Raw genomic sequence first — 14,890 nt, 5'->3', positions numbered from 1 at the left:
TTGTTTCGTCTCTGCTTTTTAATATGCTGTCTAGGTTTGTCATAGCTTTTCTCCCAAGGAACAGGCGTCTTTTAATTTCATGGCAGTAGTCACCATCTGCAGTGATTTTGGAGCCCAAGAAAATAAAGAAAATAAAGTCTGTCACTGTTTCCATCATTTCCTCATCTATTTGCCATGAAGTGATAGGACCAGATACCATGATCATTTTCTGAATGTTGAGTTTTAAGCCAGCTTCTTCACTCTCTTCTTTCACCTTCATCAACAGGTTCTTTAGTTCCTCTTCACTTTCTGCCATTAGGGTGGTGTCATCTGCATATCTGAGGTTATTGATATGTCTCCCAGCAATCTTGATTCCAGCTTGTGCTTCATCCAGCCTGGCATTTTCATGATGTACTCTGTATATAAGTCAAATAAGCAAGGTGACAATATACAGCCTTGACACATTCCTTTCCCAATTTGGAACCAGTCCGTTTTTCCATGTCCCATTCTAACTGTTACTTCTTGACCTGTATACAGGTTTCTCAGGAGGCAGGTAAGGTGTTCTGGTATACCCATCTCTTTAAGAATTTTCCAGTTTGTTGTGATCCACACATAGTCTTTAGCATAGTCAGTGAAGCAGAAGTAGATGTTTTATTGGAATTCTCTTGCTTTTTCTATCTTACAACCAGCAGTAAGGTTCTTGAACTTATTTCCCTTATATTCCTGGAACCTGGCCAAGGGTGTATTACATAATACAAAGTGTTCAATTTTAAAATGCTTTATGAAAAAGTATTCCTGGGGAATTCCCTGGTGGTTAAGAATCCACCCTCAATGCAGGGAACAAGGATTTGAGCCCTGGAACTAAGATCCCACATGCTGTGAGCAATTAAACCAATGAGCTGCTACTACTGAGCCCACACACCACAACTTGGGAGAAGCCGGTATGCCACAATGAAGAGCCTGCATGCTGCAACTAAGACCTGATACCACCAAAAATAAATTAAGTACCACTGGAAAAATCTCTGCTTTTCTGAGCCTCAGTTTCCTTATATGTAGTAAGTTAGAATAATAGTACCTATGATATTTCAAACCCAATAATTTGCATAAGAGCACTTTATAAGCCATACATTTCTGTAACATTTGACTTTTGATGTCTCCAAGTGACAATTATCTATGCATCAATCTAACACCTAGAAAATAATAGACTCTTCATAATCTGTGTTGAAATACATCCAAGTCACAGACATTCTGCATTAGCTAGGCTAGTCACCATGACAACATAAAGGCGCTGGAACATCTGAATGAACAAGATGTGAGACTAGCAGGTGTTTTCTCTCGTTCCATTTGATGGCGGCATCACCCAAGTGCAGTATCAAGAAGCTACACCAGGGGGCTCCCCTGCATTTTCCCAAAGAAGTCTGTAAAAACATCCTTCACCACCCTGAGTTGTTCCGAGTTCTCCAAGTCTTGTTTGCTTTCTTTTGAAACAAGACCATAGAAAAACACGAAACAAGCCAGAAGCCTGGAAACAACACCTTTTATTTATATCAAACCACTGTCTGAGATTTCCTGTTTTTCTTAGTCCTTCAAAGAGCTGACAGGGAAAATTATTAGTCCTCTTTCTGAAAGGATTTAGAAACTGTAGGACAGTCTGTCATTCAATTGAGGACTACAGTGAATTATTTATTATCAATTATTATTGATCCCAGGTTGAGCTAAATAGAAGACAAACCTACTAATGAAAACGTTTAACTACCGTGTTCCAAGGAAGATCCAGCGAACAGTAGAGGTGGGAAACCAAATAAGTAAAAGTACATTTGTTGCTTTTCTTCTTAAAAAAAAAAAAAAGCTACAAGTTGTAATACAAATAGACCTGGATAAAGAATCAAGAACTGGTTTTAATGCTAGATGTACTTCCAACTTTGGCTACTTGTATCATCTTTAAATTTCAATGTTTTCACCCTTAAAGGAGGTTTTAGGGTGATGCTCTTTTTAAAAATCAACTTTGATAATATATTACCTTGCATATGCAAGGTACCATTTTAGGTATAATTTGATGAGTTCTGAAAACATATATAGTCCTGTAACTACCACCATCATCACGATGTAAAATATTTCATTTTCATCACCACAAAATCCTACCTAGATAGCATATTACAAAGCAGAGACATTGCTTTGCCAACAAAGGTCCAACTAGTCAAAGCTATGGTTTTTCCAGTGATTATGTATGGATGTGAGAGTTGGACTAGAAAGAAAGCTGAGCACCAAAGAATTGATGCTTTAGAACTGTGTTGTTGGAGAAGACTCTTGAGAATCCCTTGGACTGCAAGGAGATCCAGCCAGTCAATCCAAAAGGAAATCAGTCCTGAATATTCATTAGAGGACTGATGCTGAAGCTAAAACTCCGATACTCTGACTATCTGATGCGAAGAACTGACTCATTGGAAAAGACTCTGATGCTGGGAAAGATTGAAGGCAGGAGAAGAAAGGGACAACAGAGGATGAGATGGTTGGATGGCATCACCAACTCGATGGACATGAGTTTGAGTAAGCTCTGGGAGTTGATGATGGACAGGGAAGTCTGATGTGCTTCAGTCCATGGGGTCACAAAGAGTCGGTCAAGACCAAGTGACTGAACTGAACTGAACTTGACAGACAATCTCCTTCCCTTCTGCTGGGCCCGTGGAAAACATATATCTGATTTTTATCACTACAGCTTTGCCTTTTCAAAAATTTCATGTCTGGCTTCTTCTATTTAGCATAATGTTTTTGAAATTCATCAGTGTTGTACATATGAGTAATTTGCTTATTTATGGCTGAATTGCATGCCCTTTTATGAATATATCACAGTTTTCATCTGTTTGTCAATTGAATATTTTGGGTTGTTCTCAGGTGTTTTTTTTTTAACTTTTATTAATAAGTCTACTGTGAACACTCATATACAACAAGTCTTTGAGTGAACGTGTTTTCATTTCTTTTGGGTGTACATGCAGTAAGTGGGATTTCTGAGTTAGATAGTAGGTGCACATTTAAGTTTATAAGGAATTGCAAACTGTTTTCTAAAGTGACTATACCATTTCTTGTTCCCACTGGCAATTGTAAACAATCTAGTTGTTTCACATACTTTTTAACAGTTTGTATTGTCAGTCCTTTCATTTTGGCCATTCTGTTGCCCTTTCAGGGCTTGGGAGTGGGCTCTTGTCTCCACTCAGAAATGGGTAGTCCAAGGAGACACATAAGCTGACAAAGCAAAAGACTTTATTGGGAGAGGTCACCTGGTTGGAGAGGAGCAGGGTAAAAGAACCCAGGAGAATGCTTTGCTATGTGGCTCTCAGTGTCAGGTTTTACTGTAATGGAGTTAGCTTCTAGGTAGTCTCTGGCCAATATTTCACTTGGCCCATATACGGTGACTCAAGGTCCTTCCTGGCGGCACATGCATCTCTCAGTCAAGATGGATTCCAGCATGAGGGCTTCATGAAGGTTGGCAGGACATTTTGTCTCCTACCTCCTCAGTTGGGCCCCTCCTAAACTCTCCTGATCACCAGTCACTGTGTTCTCTATCAGGACCTCCTGTCGTGAGACAACTCAGGCAAGCAGTTATCATTGTGCCTGGCCAAGGCAGGCAGTTTCAGTCAATGGTTCCCTAACAATTCTAGTGGGTGTGTAGATGTCTCTAATAGTTACTTTAATTGGCATTTCTCTAATCAGTAATGATATTAAGCATTTTTTTAATTTGCCCTTCATATATCCTTTTTGGTTAAAGAAAAGATCTTTAAATCTTTTGTCCAAAAATTGAGCTGTCTTTTTATTATGGAATGCATTGCATATCCTGGATAAATGTCATTATGAGATAGATTGTTTTCCAATATTTTAACCCAGCTTGTGGCTTGTTTTTATAGCTTCGTTTGAAGAGAAGCCACTGGTATGTGTGTCAACAGTCAAATTCTTTGGATCTAAATTTCATCACACTTGAAATGAGGTCTTTGGGTAAGTGTTCTTTTTTTTTATAATGATTTGATTGAGGTATATTCCGCAGACCATAAAATTTACCCTTTTACAGTGTGCAACTCAGTGGTTCTTAGTATATTTACAGAGTTGTGCAATTATTGAAACTGAATGGGATCCTGTGGAGCCTTCCTGGGCAAAAAAGCCTTTTCCATCTCAGTTTCTTGTTTACAGGATAAAGGCTTCAGCCTCCTCAGTTCAGTTCAGTTCATTCACTCAGTGTGTCTGACTCTTTGAGACCCCATGGACTGCAGCACAGCAGGGGGTCAGCCTCCTAGACCTCCTTGAACTTCAAAGAGCTGATTCAAACTTTGTTAATCAGGGAAGTAAAGGAATGCAGAAACAAAGGTGGAACAATCAAGAAACTATAGTGTAGCAATTAAAGCAAGATCCTGGTTTGCATTAAAGGAATATACAATGTCTTTGAGCCAAGAACTAAGGCTCTCATCTTAGGTGGAAGATGGTAACTTTGGGCTGAGTAGAAGATTCCTAGAACACTGCTCTGTTACCTCACCATCAATCAATCAGAAGACAGTCACATATGGGACTTTCCTGGTGGCCTAGTGGCTAAAACTCCATGCTCCCAATGCAGGGGGCCCAAGTTCAATCCCTGGTCAGGGAACTAGATCCCACATGCTGCAGCTAAATATCTTGAATGCTGCATCAAAGATGCTACTTGTCACAGTTAAGATCTGGCATACCCAAATAAGTAAAATAAAAAATATTTTTTAAAAAAGACAGTTACATACCCTATAGCCCTAACCCCAAATTTTGCCTATAAAATGTTCTCTCAGAACAGACCCATCACAAGCACAGAAACTGAAACTGTAATCAGAAATCTTCCAGCAAACAAAAGCCCAGGACCAGACAGCTTCACAGCTGAATTCTACCAAAAATTTAGAGAAGAGCCAACACCTATCCTACTCAAACTCTTTCAGAAAATTGCAGAGGAAGGTAAACTTCCAAACTCATTCTATGAGGCCACCATCACCCTAATACCAAAACCTGACAAAGATGCCACAAACAAAGAAAACTACAGGCCAATATCACTGATGAACATAGATGCAAAAATCCTTAACAAAATTCTAGCAAACAGAATCCAACAACATATTAAAAAAGATCATACACTATGACCAAGTGGACTTTATCCCAGGGATGCAAGAATTCTTCAATATCTGCAAATCAATCAATGTAATACACCACATTAACAAATTGAAAAATAAAAACCAAATGATTATTTCAATAGATGCAGAGAAAGCCTTTGACAAAATTCAGCATCCATTTATGAAAAAAACCCTCCAGAAAGCAGGAATAGAAGGAACATACCTCAACATAATAAAAGCCATACATGATAAACCCACAGCAAACATTATCCTCAATGGTGAAAAATTGAAAGCATTTCCCCTAAAGTCAGGAACAAGACAAGGGTGCCCACTCTCACCACTACTATTCAACATAGTTTTGGAAGTTTTGGCCAGAGCAATCAGAGCAGAAAAAGAAATAAAAGGAATCCAGATTGGAAAAGAAGAAGTAAAACTCTCACTGTTTGGAGATGACATTATCCTCTACATAGAAAACCCTAAAGACTCCACCAGAAAAGTACTAGAGCTAATCAATGACTATAGTAAAGTTGCAGGATATAAAATCAACACACAGAAATCCCTTGATTCCTATACACTAATAATGAGAAAACAGAAAGAAAAATTAAGGAAACAACTCCATTTACATTGCAATGAAAAAAATAAACTACTTAGGAATATATCTACCTAAAGAAACAAAAGACCTATATATAGAAAACTATAAAACACTGGTGAAAGAAATCAAAGAGGACACAAATAGATGGAGAAATATACTATGTTCATGGATCAGAAGAATCAATGTAGTGAAAATGAGTATACTACCCAAAGCAATCTATAGATTCAATGCAATCCCTGTCAAGCTACCAAAGGTATTTTTCAGAGAACTAGAACAAATAATTTCACAATTTGTATGGAAATGCAAAAAAAACTCAAATAGCCAAAGCAATCTTGAGAAGAATAATGGAACTGGAGGAATCAACCTGCCTGACTTCAGGCTCTACTACAAAGCCACAGTCATCAAGACAGTATGGTACTGGCACAAAGACAGAAATATAGATCAATGGAACAAAATAGAAAGCCCAGAGATAAACCCACACACCTATGGACACCTTATCTTTGACAAAGGAGGCAATAATATACAATGGAGAAAAGACAATCTCTTTAACAAGTGGTGCTGGGAAAACAGGTCAACCACTTGTAAAAGAATGAAACTAGATCACTTTCTAACACCATACACAAAAATAAACTCAAAATGGATTAAAGACCTAAACGTAAGACCAGAAACTATAAAACTCCTGGAGGAAAACATAGGCAAAACACTCTCCAACATAAACCACAGCAGGATTCTCTATGACCCACCTCCCAGAATATTGGAAATAAAAGCAAAAATAAACAAATGGGACCTAATTAAAATTAAAAGCTTCTGCACAACAAAGGAAAGTATAAGCAAGGTAAAAAGATAGCCTTCAAAATGGGAGAAAATAATAGCAAACGAAGCAATGGACAAAGAATTAATCTCAAAAATATAAAAGTAACTCTTACAGCTCAATTCCAGAAAAATAAACGACCCAATCAAAAAGTGGGCCAAAGAAATAAACAGACATTTCTCCAAAGAAGACATACAGATGGCTAACAAACATATGAAAAGATGCTCAACATCACTCATTATCAGAGAAATGCAAATCAAAACCACAATGAGGTATCATTTCACGCCAGTCAGAATGGCTGCTATCCAAAGTCTACAAGCAATAAATGCTGGAGAGGGTGTGGATAAAAGGGAACCCTCTTACACTGTTGGTAGGAATGCAAACCAGTACAACCACTATGGAGAACAGTATGGAGATTCCTTAAAAAACTGGAAATAGATCTGCCATATGACCCAGCAATCCCACTACAGGGCATACACACCGAGGAAACCAGAATTGAAAGTGACACGTGTACCCCAGTGTTCATCGCAGCACTTTATTATAGCCAGGACATGGAAGCAACCTAGATGTCCATCAGCAGATGAATGGATAAGAAAGCTGTGGCACATATACACAATGGAGTATTACCCAGCCATTAAAAAAAAATACATTTGAATTAGTTCTAATGAGGTGGATGAAACTGGAGCCTATTATACAGAGTGAAGTAAGCCAGGAAAAAAAAAAAAACAAACCACCAATATAGTATACTAACACATATATATGGAATTTAGAAAGATGGTAACAATAACCCTGTATGTGAGACAGCAAAAGAGACACAGATGTATAGAACAGTCTTTTGGACTCTGTGGGAGAGGGCAAGGGCAGAATGATATGGGAGAAAGGCATTGAAACATGTGAATTATCATATGTGAAACAAATTGCCAGTCCAGGTTCAATGCATGATACAGGGTGCTCGGGGCTGGTGCACTGGGATGACCCAGAGGGATGGGATGGGGAGAGAGGTGGGAGGGGTTCAGGGTGGGGAACACATGTACACCCATGGCAGATTCATGTCAATGTATGGCAAAATGAATACAATATTATAAAGTAAAAAATAAATAAATAAATAAAACTGAAAAGAAAAAAAAAAATGTTCTCCCAGAAAACCATCAGGGAGTTCAGGTTTTTGAGCATGAGCTACCTGTTCTCCTTGCTTGGCCCTGTGATAAACTTTTCTCTGCTTTGGACTCCAAACTTTTGGTTTACCTGCCTTGCTGTGAGTTGGGAACAAGAACTTACATTTGGTAACACTGTCAGTTCAAGTCAGTTACTCAGTCGTGTCCAATTCTTTGCAACTCCATGGACTGCAGCACACCAGGCCTCTCTGTTCATCACCAACTTCTGGAGTTTATCCAAACTCATGTCCATTGAGTCAGTGATGTCATCCAACCATCTCAGCCTCTGTCGTCCCCTCTCCTCCCGCCTTCAATCTTTCCCAACATCAGGGTCTTTTCAAATGAGTTGGCTCTTGGCCTCAGGAAAGTATTGGAGTCTCAGCTTCAACATCAGTCTTTCCAATGAACATCCAGGACTGATCTTCTTTAGGATCAGTCCTGAAGTGGTGAAAGTCCTAAAGTCCTAAAGTGGTAACACTATCACCACTTTGTAATTTCATAACCCCCTAAAGAAACTCTCTCCTTATTAGCAGTCATCCTCCCTTTCCCAGCACCTGACAACAATTAATCTCTTTCTCAATGAATTAACCAATTCTGGGCATTTCATATAAAAGGAGTTATATGATACTTGGTATGCTGTGTCTAGCTTGTTTCATTAGCATAATGTTTTCAAGGTTCATCTATGTCGTAGCATATACTAGTGCTTAATTTATTTTTATTGTTAATGTATAAATATACTACAGTTGATGGATATTTAGATCATTTTGACTTTTACTTTTTATGAATGACACATTTTACGAACATTTGTGTGCAAGTTTTTGAGTGCACATGTTTTCAGTCCTCTTAGGTATATACCTAGGAGGAGGATTTCTGGGTCATTCAACTGTATATTTAATATTTTAAGGTTATACAATATTGTGTTCCAAAGTGCACCTTACATTTCCATCAGCAAGGTATAAGAATCCAATTTCTCCATGTTTTCACTCTTTTTCCCCTACCAATATTTCTTTATTTAAATAACTTCCTGTATTATTTATTGAAGTCTTTTTTTTTCTTTGCTAATTCTTAGTGATCATTTTTTTTTAAATATCCATTCTATGGTATACAGTGGTATCTCAATTGTGGTTTTGATTTGCATTTCCCTAATGATTTTGATTTGCATTTCATCTAGTCAAGGCTATGGTTTTTCCAGTGGTCATGTATGGATGTGAGAGTTGGACTATAAAGAAAGCTGAGCACCGAAGAATTGATGCTTTTAAACTGTGGTGTTAGAGAAGTTGAGAGTCCCTTGGACTGCAAGGAGATCCAATCAGTCCATCCTAAAGGAGATCAGTCCTGGGTGTTCATTGGAAGGACTGATGCTGAAGCTGAAACTCTAATACTTTGGCCACCTCATGTGAAGAGTTGACTCATTGGAAAAGACCCTGATGGTGGGAGGAATTGGGGGCAGGAGGAAAAGCGTGCAACAGAGGATGAGATGGCTGGATGGCATCACCAACTCGATGGACATGAGTTTGGGTAAACTCCGGGAGTTGGTGATGGACAGGGAGGCCTGGCATGCTGCAATTCATGGGGTCACAAAGAGTCAGACACGACTGAGCGACTGAACTGGATTGAATGGAGAAGACTCTTGAGAGTCCCTTGGACTGCAGGGAGATCTAACCAGTCAATCCTAAAAGAAATCAGTCTGGAATATTCATTGGAAGGACTGATACTGATCTGAATCTCCAATACTTTGGCCACCTAATGCAAAAAAACTGACTCATTGGAAAAGACCCTGATCCTCGGAAAGATTGAAGGTGGGAGAAGGGGACGACAGAGGATGAGATAGTTGGATGGCATCACTGATGCGATGGACATGAGTTTGAGTAAACTCTGGGAGTTGGTGATGGACAGGCAAACCTGGCATGCTGAAGTCCACGGGGTTGCAAAGAATCAGACATGACTGAGTGACTGAACTAAACTGAATGACTAACGATGTTGAGTATATATTCATGTGCTTATTGGTCATTTGCATATCTTCCTTGAAGAAGTGTCTATTAAATCCTTCAGTTTCAAGGATTTTAGCCCATTTAAAAATTAGGTTGTCTTTCTGTTGTTGAGTTGTAACAGTTCTTTATATACTTTGAATATAACTCCTTTATTTAATATGTAATTTCTAAATATTTTCCCCTATCCTGTAGGTTTTCTTTTCACTTTCTTGATGGTATCCTTTGGCACAAAAGTTTTACTTTTGGTGAAGTTCAAATTATCTTTTTTCCTTTGGTTGCTTGTGCTTTGGGTGTCATAGTTAAGAAACTATTGCCTAATTAAAAGTCACAAAGATTTATTTCTATGTTTTCTTCTAAGAGCTTTGTGATTTTAGTTGTTAAATTTAGGTCTTTGGTCTGTTTGAGTTGAATATTGTATGGGATGTGAGTAGGAATCCAACCTCATTCTTTTGTACATGGATACTCAATTGTCCCAGTATCATTTATTATAAGTACTATTATTTCTCCATTGAACTGTCTTGGCATCCTTGTCAAAGAGCAATTGACCATATACAATGTGGTACTTGCATAAAAACAGACACACACACACACACACATATATACATACACAAATGGAATAAAATAAAAAGTCAAGAAATAAACTATTTGCATATGTGGCCAAATGATTTTTGACAATGGTGCCAAGACAGTTCAGTGGGAAAAGGACAGCTTTTTTACAGATGATACTGGAAAACCTGGATGCTTGCATGCTACGTCACTTTAGTCATGTCTGACTCTCTGGGACCCTATAGATTGTAGCCCACCATGCTTCTCCATCCATAGGATTCTCCAGGCAAGAATACTGGAGTGGGTTGCCATGCCCTCCTCCAGGGGATCTTCCCAATCCAGGGATTGAACCCATGTCTCTTATTCCTGAATTGGCAAGGGGTTCTTTATTACTAGTGCCACCTGGGAAGCCCAGGAAAACTGGATATTCACATGCAAAAGAAATAGACTTTAATCTAACATGAGATACCAAAATTACCTCAAAATGGATCAAAAACTCACATGTAAGACCTAAAAATATAGAACTCTTAGGAGGAAAAATAGGACAAAAGCTATACAATATTGGATTTAGCAATGATTTCCTAGATGCGCCACCAAAGGCATAGGTGACAAAATTAAAAATGGACATTTATGCTTTATGAAAATTTAAAAATTTAGAACATCAAAAAACACTGTCATGCTTTCCTGGTGGCTAGCTGGTAAAGAATCCACCTGCCAATGTTGGAGTCACAGATTCCATTTCTGATCCAGGAAGATCTCACGTGCCAAGAAGCAACTAAGCCTGTGAGCCATAAGTTTTGAGCCTATACTCTAGAGCCTGGAAGCAGCAACTAATAAGCCTGTGCACCAATATTACTAAAGCCTGTGTGCCCTAGAGCCTGTGCTCCACCACAAGAGAAGCCACCGCAATGAGAAGCCCAAGCACCGCAACTGGAGAGGAGCCCCCATTCACCACAACTAGAGAGAAGCCTGTGAAGCAATGAAGATTTGCACAGCCAAAATAATAATAATAAATAAAATATTTTTTAAAAGAAACTGTCAATAAAATAAAAGGGCAACTCACAGAATAAAAGAAAATATTTACAAAGCATATATATGATAAGGAATTAATTTTCAGAGTATACAGAGAACTCTTAAAACTTAATAACAACAAAAACAAACTGATTAAAAATTTGGCAAAGGACATTTCTCCAAAGAAAATATATAAATGGCCAAAAAGAGGGGATTCCCTGGTGGTCCAGTGGTTAGAACTCCATGCTTTCACTGCAGGAGCAACTAAGTTGCTCTGATGGGGAACTAAGATCCTCCATAGCTGTGCAGCACAGTCAGAAAAGAAAAAAAATTAGGTTGTCTATAAATGGTCAATAAGCAAATGAAGCATGCTCAACATCACTAATCATTAGGAAAATGCAAATCAAAACTATAATGACATACATCCATTAGAGTGGGTCCTACCAAAAAAGAAAAAAGAAAGACCAAAAATAACATGTTAATGGGGGTGTGGAGAAACTAGAATCCTTGTATGTTGTTGGTGGGAAAGTAAAATGGTACAGCTACTATGGAAAAGAGTATGGCAGCTCCTTAAAAATACAGTTACCATATGATCTAGCATTCCACTTCTGGGTATATGCCCAAAAGAATTGGAAACAAGGACTCAAATAGACCTTTGTACACCCATGTTCATAGCAGTTTTATTCACAATAGCTCAAACATGGAAACAATCTATTTGTTCATCATTGATGATTGAATGGTAAAATGTAGTATAAACATATAATAGCATACTTTTCAGCTTTTAAAAGGAAGGAAACTCTGACATAGCTACAACATGGATAAACCTTGAGGATATTATGGTGATTGAAATGAACCAGTCACAAAAAGACAAATACTACATGTTTCTATTTATATGAAGTAGGTATTTAGAGTAGTCAAAATCTAGACAGAGAAAGTAGAATTGTGGTTGTCAGGGACTGGGGGGAGAGGTTATTGTTTAAAGGGTATAGGGTTTTAGCTTTATGAGATTAAAAGTTATGAAGATGGATGATGGTGATGGTTGTACCACATTATGAGTATATTTAATACCGCAGAAGTGAAGTTGTTCAGTCATGTTCGACTCTTTGTGACCCCATGGACTGTAGCCTACCAGGCTCCTCTGTCCATGGGATTTTCCAGGCAATAGTCCTGGAGTGGATTGCCATTTCCTTCTCCAGGGGATCTTCCCAACCCAGGGATCGAACCCGGGTCTACCGCACTGTAGACAGATGCTTTACCATCTGAGCCACCAGGGAAGGTACACTTAAAAATGATTAAGATGGAAAATTGTCAGTCATGACACTTATCTCAACAAAACTTAAAAAAAAAAATCAACTGAATCTTAGACACAAGTTCAATCCCTGGTCTGAGAGAATTCTGCATGCCATAGAGCAAGTAAGCCCATGTGCCACAAATATTGAGCCTGGGCTCTAGAACCAGAGAGCTGCAACTCCTGAAGCATGGGTGCCTAGAGCCTGTGCTCTGCAACAAGAGAAACCACGGCAATGAGAAGACCGAGCACTGCAATGAAGAGTAGCTCCCACTAGCCATGATTAGAGAAAGCCTGTGGGCAGCAAAGAAGACCCAGCACAACCAATAACAATAGATAGCTGATTTATTATGAATAATAAATTAATAATTAATTAATTTAAAGTCAACTGATAATAAAAGTTTATTTTGGGACTCTTTGATTTTGGGACTCATTGATCTTCATGTCTTATGCTGCTACTGCACTGCCTTGATTAGCTTTTTAGTACATTTTGAATCATGACGTGTAAGTCCTCCAACTTTGTTCTTCAGAGTTGCTCTGACTAAGAAAGCAGCTGTGTTTTTTTCAACTATGTGTTCTATGAGAGAAACATTTAAAGAACATTTATAATATATGAAAAACACACAAAGACATCTAATGCAATCCTTGTAAAAATCATATAAGGTAATATTATGACTTTATTAATTAAGTGATCATATTTTTATCATCTGTTCTGTATCAGACATTATGGATACAAGACACTGGGGCTGTATCCAGATAGGCAACATGATCCCTGTTCAGGTTTAGGTCACTCTCTCAAACTGGAATGCAGTTATCTTGACTCCAAGTCCCCAAATAGTTTCACTGCAAAAAGATTAATTCCTTCTATAGTTCTCAAACATCTTCTATAGTTTCTCTCTGGCCTGAGCTGGATAAGTGGTCACCTGAATGGCATGAGAACCAAGGTAAATCCTGGATCTCATAGCCTTCTCATTTAAGTGGGAGATCATTCAACCATTTGTTCATTTAAAGAATATTTATTCAGGGCCTACTGTATGCCAAGGATATCAAGAAGAGACAATGTCACCACCTTCATGAAGCTTACTTTCCTGCACAAGAGACATGTAACAAGAAATTTCACAAATAACAAGATAATTACAGCAAATAATTGGAGGCTTCTGTAAAGAAAGTCTGCCAAAATGAAGAATATCAGAGATAACTACCATTGATGGGGGGTTTACAGAAAACCTCACTTTAAAGACTTAAAATTTTGTCAAGGGACGAAGAATAAGAGAGAAATGGCCCTATCAAAAGCATTTCAAGCAAAGAAAGTACAACAGCAGAGTCCCTGAGGCAGGAAAAGAGCTAGGTGTAGCCTGGGAACTGACAGAAAGCCAATGAGATTAGAGTATACTAAGCAAAGAGCACGGTGATACTGGAGAGGTAAGCAGGCAGTGCTTACAGGGCATTGGAGGGCACCCAAGAAACGAGTTATCCAACTAGAGACTAGAGTCACATCCTGACAGCTCTTGTCCTAGTGTGCTAGAGTCCTTAGAGAAAATGTGCTGTTCTTGGTTCACTGGTGAGGGCGATCATTGCCCCCAGGAGTGCTCAGATTAGATACATGCCCTCACTGGCTCCAAGATGGAGTGGATTGGCCGGCATCTTTTTTCATATTCTTGGCCATGGTGCGTTATAAATCCTCTTCTCTGTTCTTCTAGGGTTACTACAAAGTTTTGGGGGGAAGGGAAAGCTCCCAAAGCAGGCTGTCATTGTGAAGGCCAAATTCTTCAGCAGAAGAGCTGAGGAGAAGATTGAGGGTGTAGGTGGGGCTTATGGCCTGGTGGCTTGAAGCCACATGCTGGGAAATTCATTAAATGTTAACAAGTGCTTTCTTAAAAAACAAACAAACAAACAAAAACTGTTAGCCAAAGTAAATTAGAAGCCATTGAAGGATTTTAAACCAAAGGATGTTGTGATCTGATTTATATTTTTAAAAGCTTACTCCTACTATGTGTATAGAATGGATTGGGTATATAAGTAAACAAGCTTAAAATCTTGAAGTTCATGAAGTTCAGCTAGAAGGCTATTGCAGCTGTCAAAATGAAAGAAAGCTTTCTTAGACTAGGATGGTACTGGTGGAGATACATGGAGAGAAGTGAAAATATTCTAGATGTATTTTGGAAATGAAAATAACAGGTTGATGCTCAAGTTTTTGGCTTTTATAACTGTATGGTGGCATCATATGCTAAAATGGGGAAGACTACAAGTAGAGAATATATAGGTTTTAAAAAATCATCCATAATTGCATCTTAGACATGTTGAGTTTGAAACAATTATGAGACATTCAAAAAGCTTGTAGGATAAGGATCAGGCCCTTCCTGCAAGGAAAGCAGCTGAGGAAGAAAGCTTACTGTCAAAGGAAGTCTGA

General features: G+C 38.5%; 1 non-coding gene across 1 annotated transcript; it reads left to right on the top strand.

The window, feature by feature from the left end:
* Positions 1 to 13,957: 13,957 nt before the first annotated feature.
* LOC138991070 (small nucleolar RNA SNORA3/SNORA45 family) lies at positions 13,958 to 14,087 on the top strand. The gene has a single exon (XR_011467115.1). It is a non-coding gene; the product is annotated as a small nucleolar RNA SNORA3/SNORA45 family (small nucleolar RNA).
* Positions 14,088 to 14,890: the final 803 nt, after the last annotated feature.

This window comes from Bos mutus, chromosome 15 (genome assembly GCF_027580195.1).
Source record: "Bos mutus isolate GX-2022 chromosome 15, NWIPB_WYAK_1.1, whole genome shotgun sequence".
Taxonomy (NCBI): Eukaryota; Metazoa; Chordata; class Mammalia; order Artiodactyla; family Bovidae; genus Bos; species Bos mutus.
Note: the sequence above shows the minus strand (reverse complement) of the source record. Positions and strands in the feature narration are given on the sequence as shown.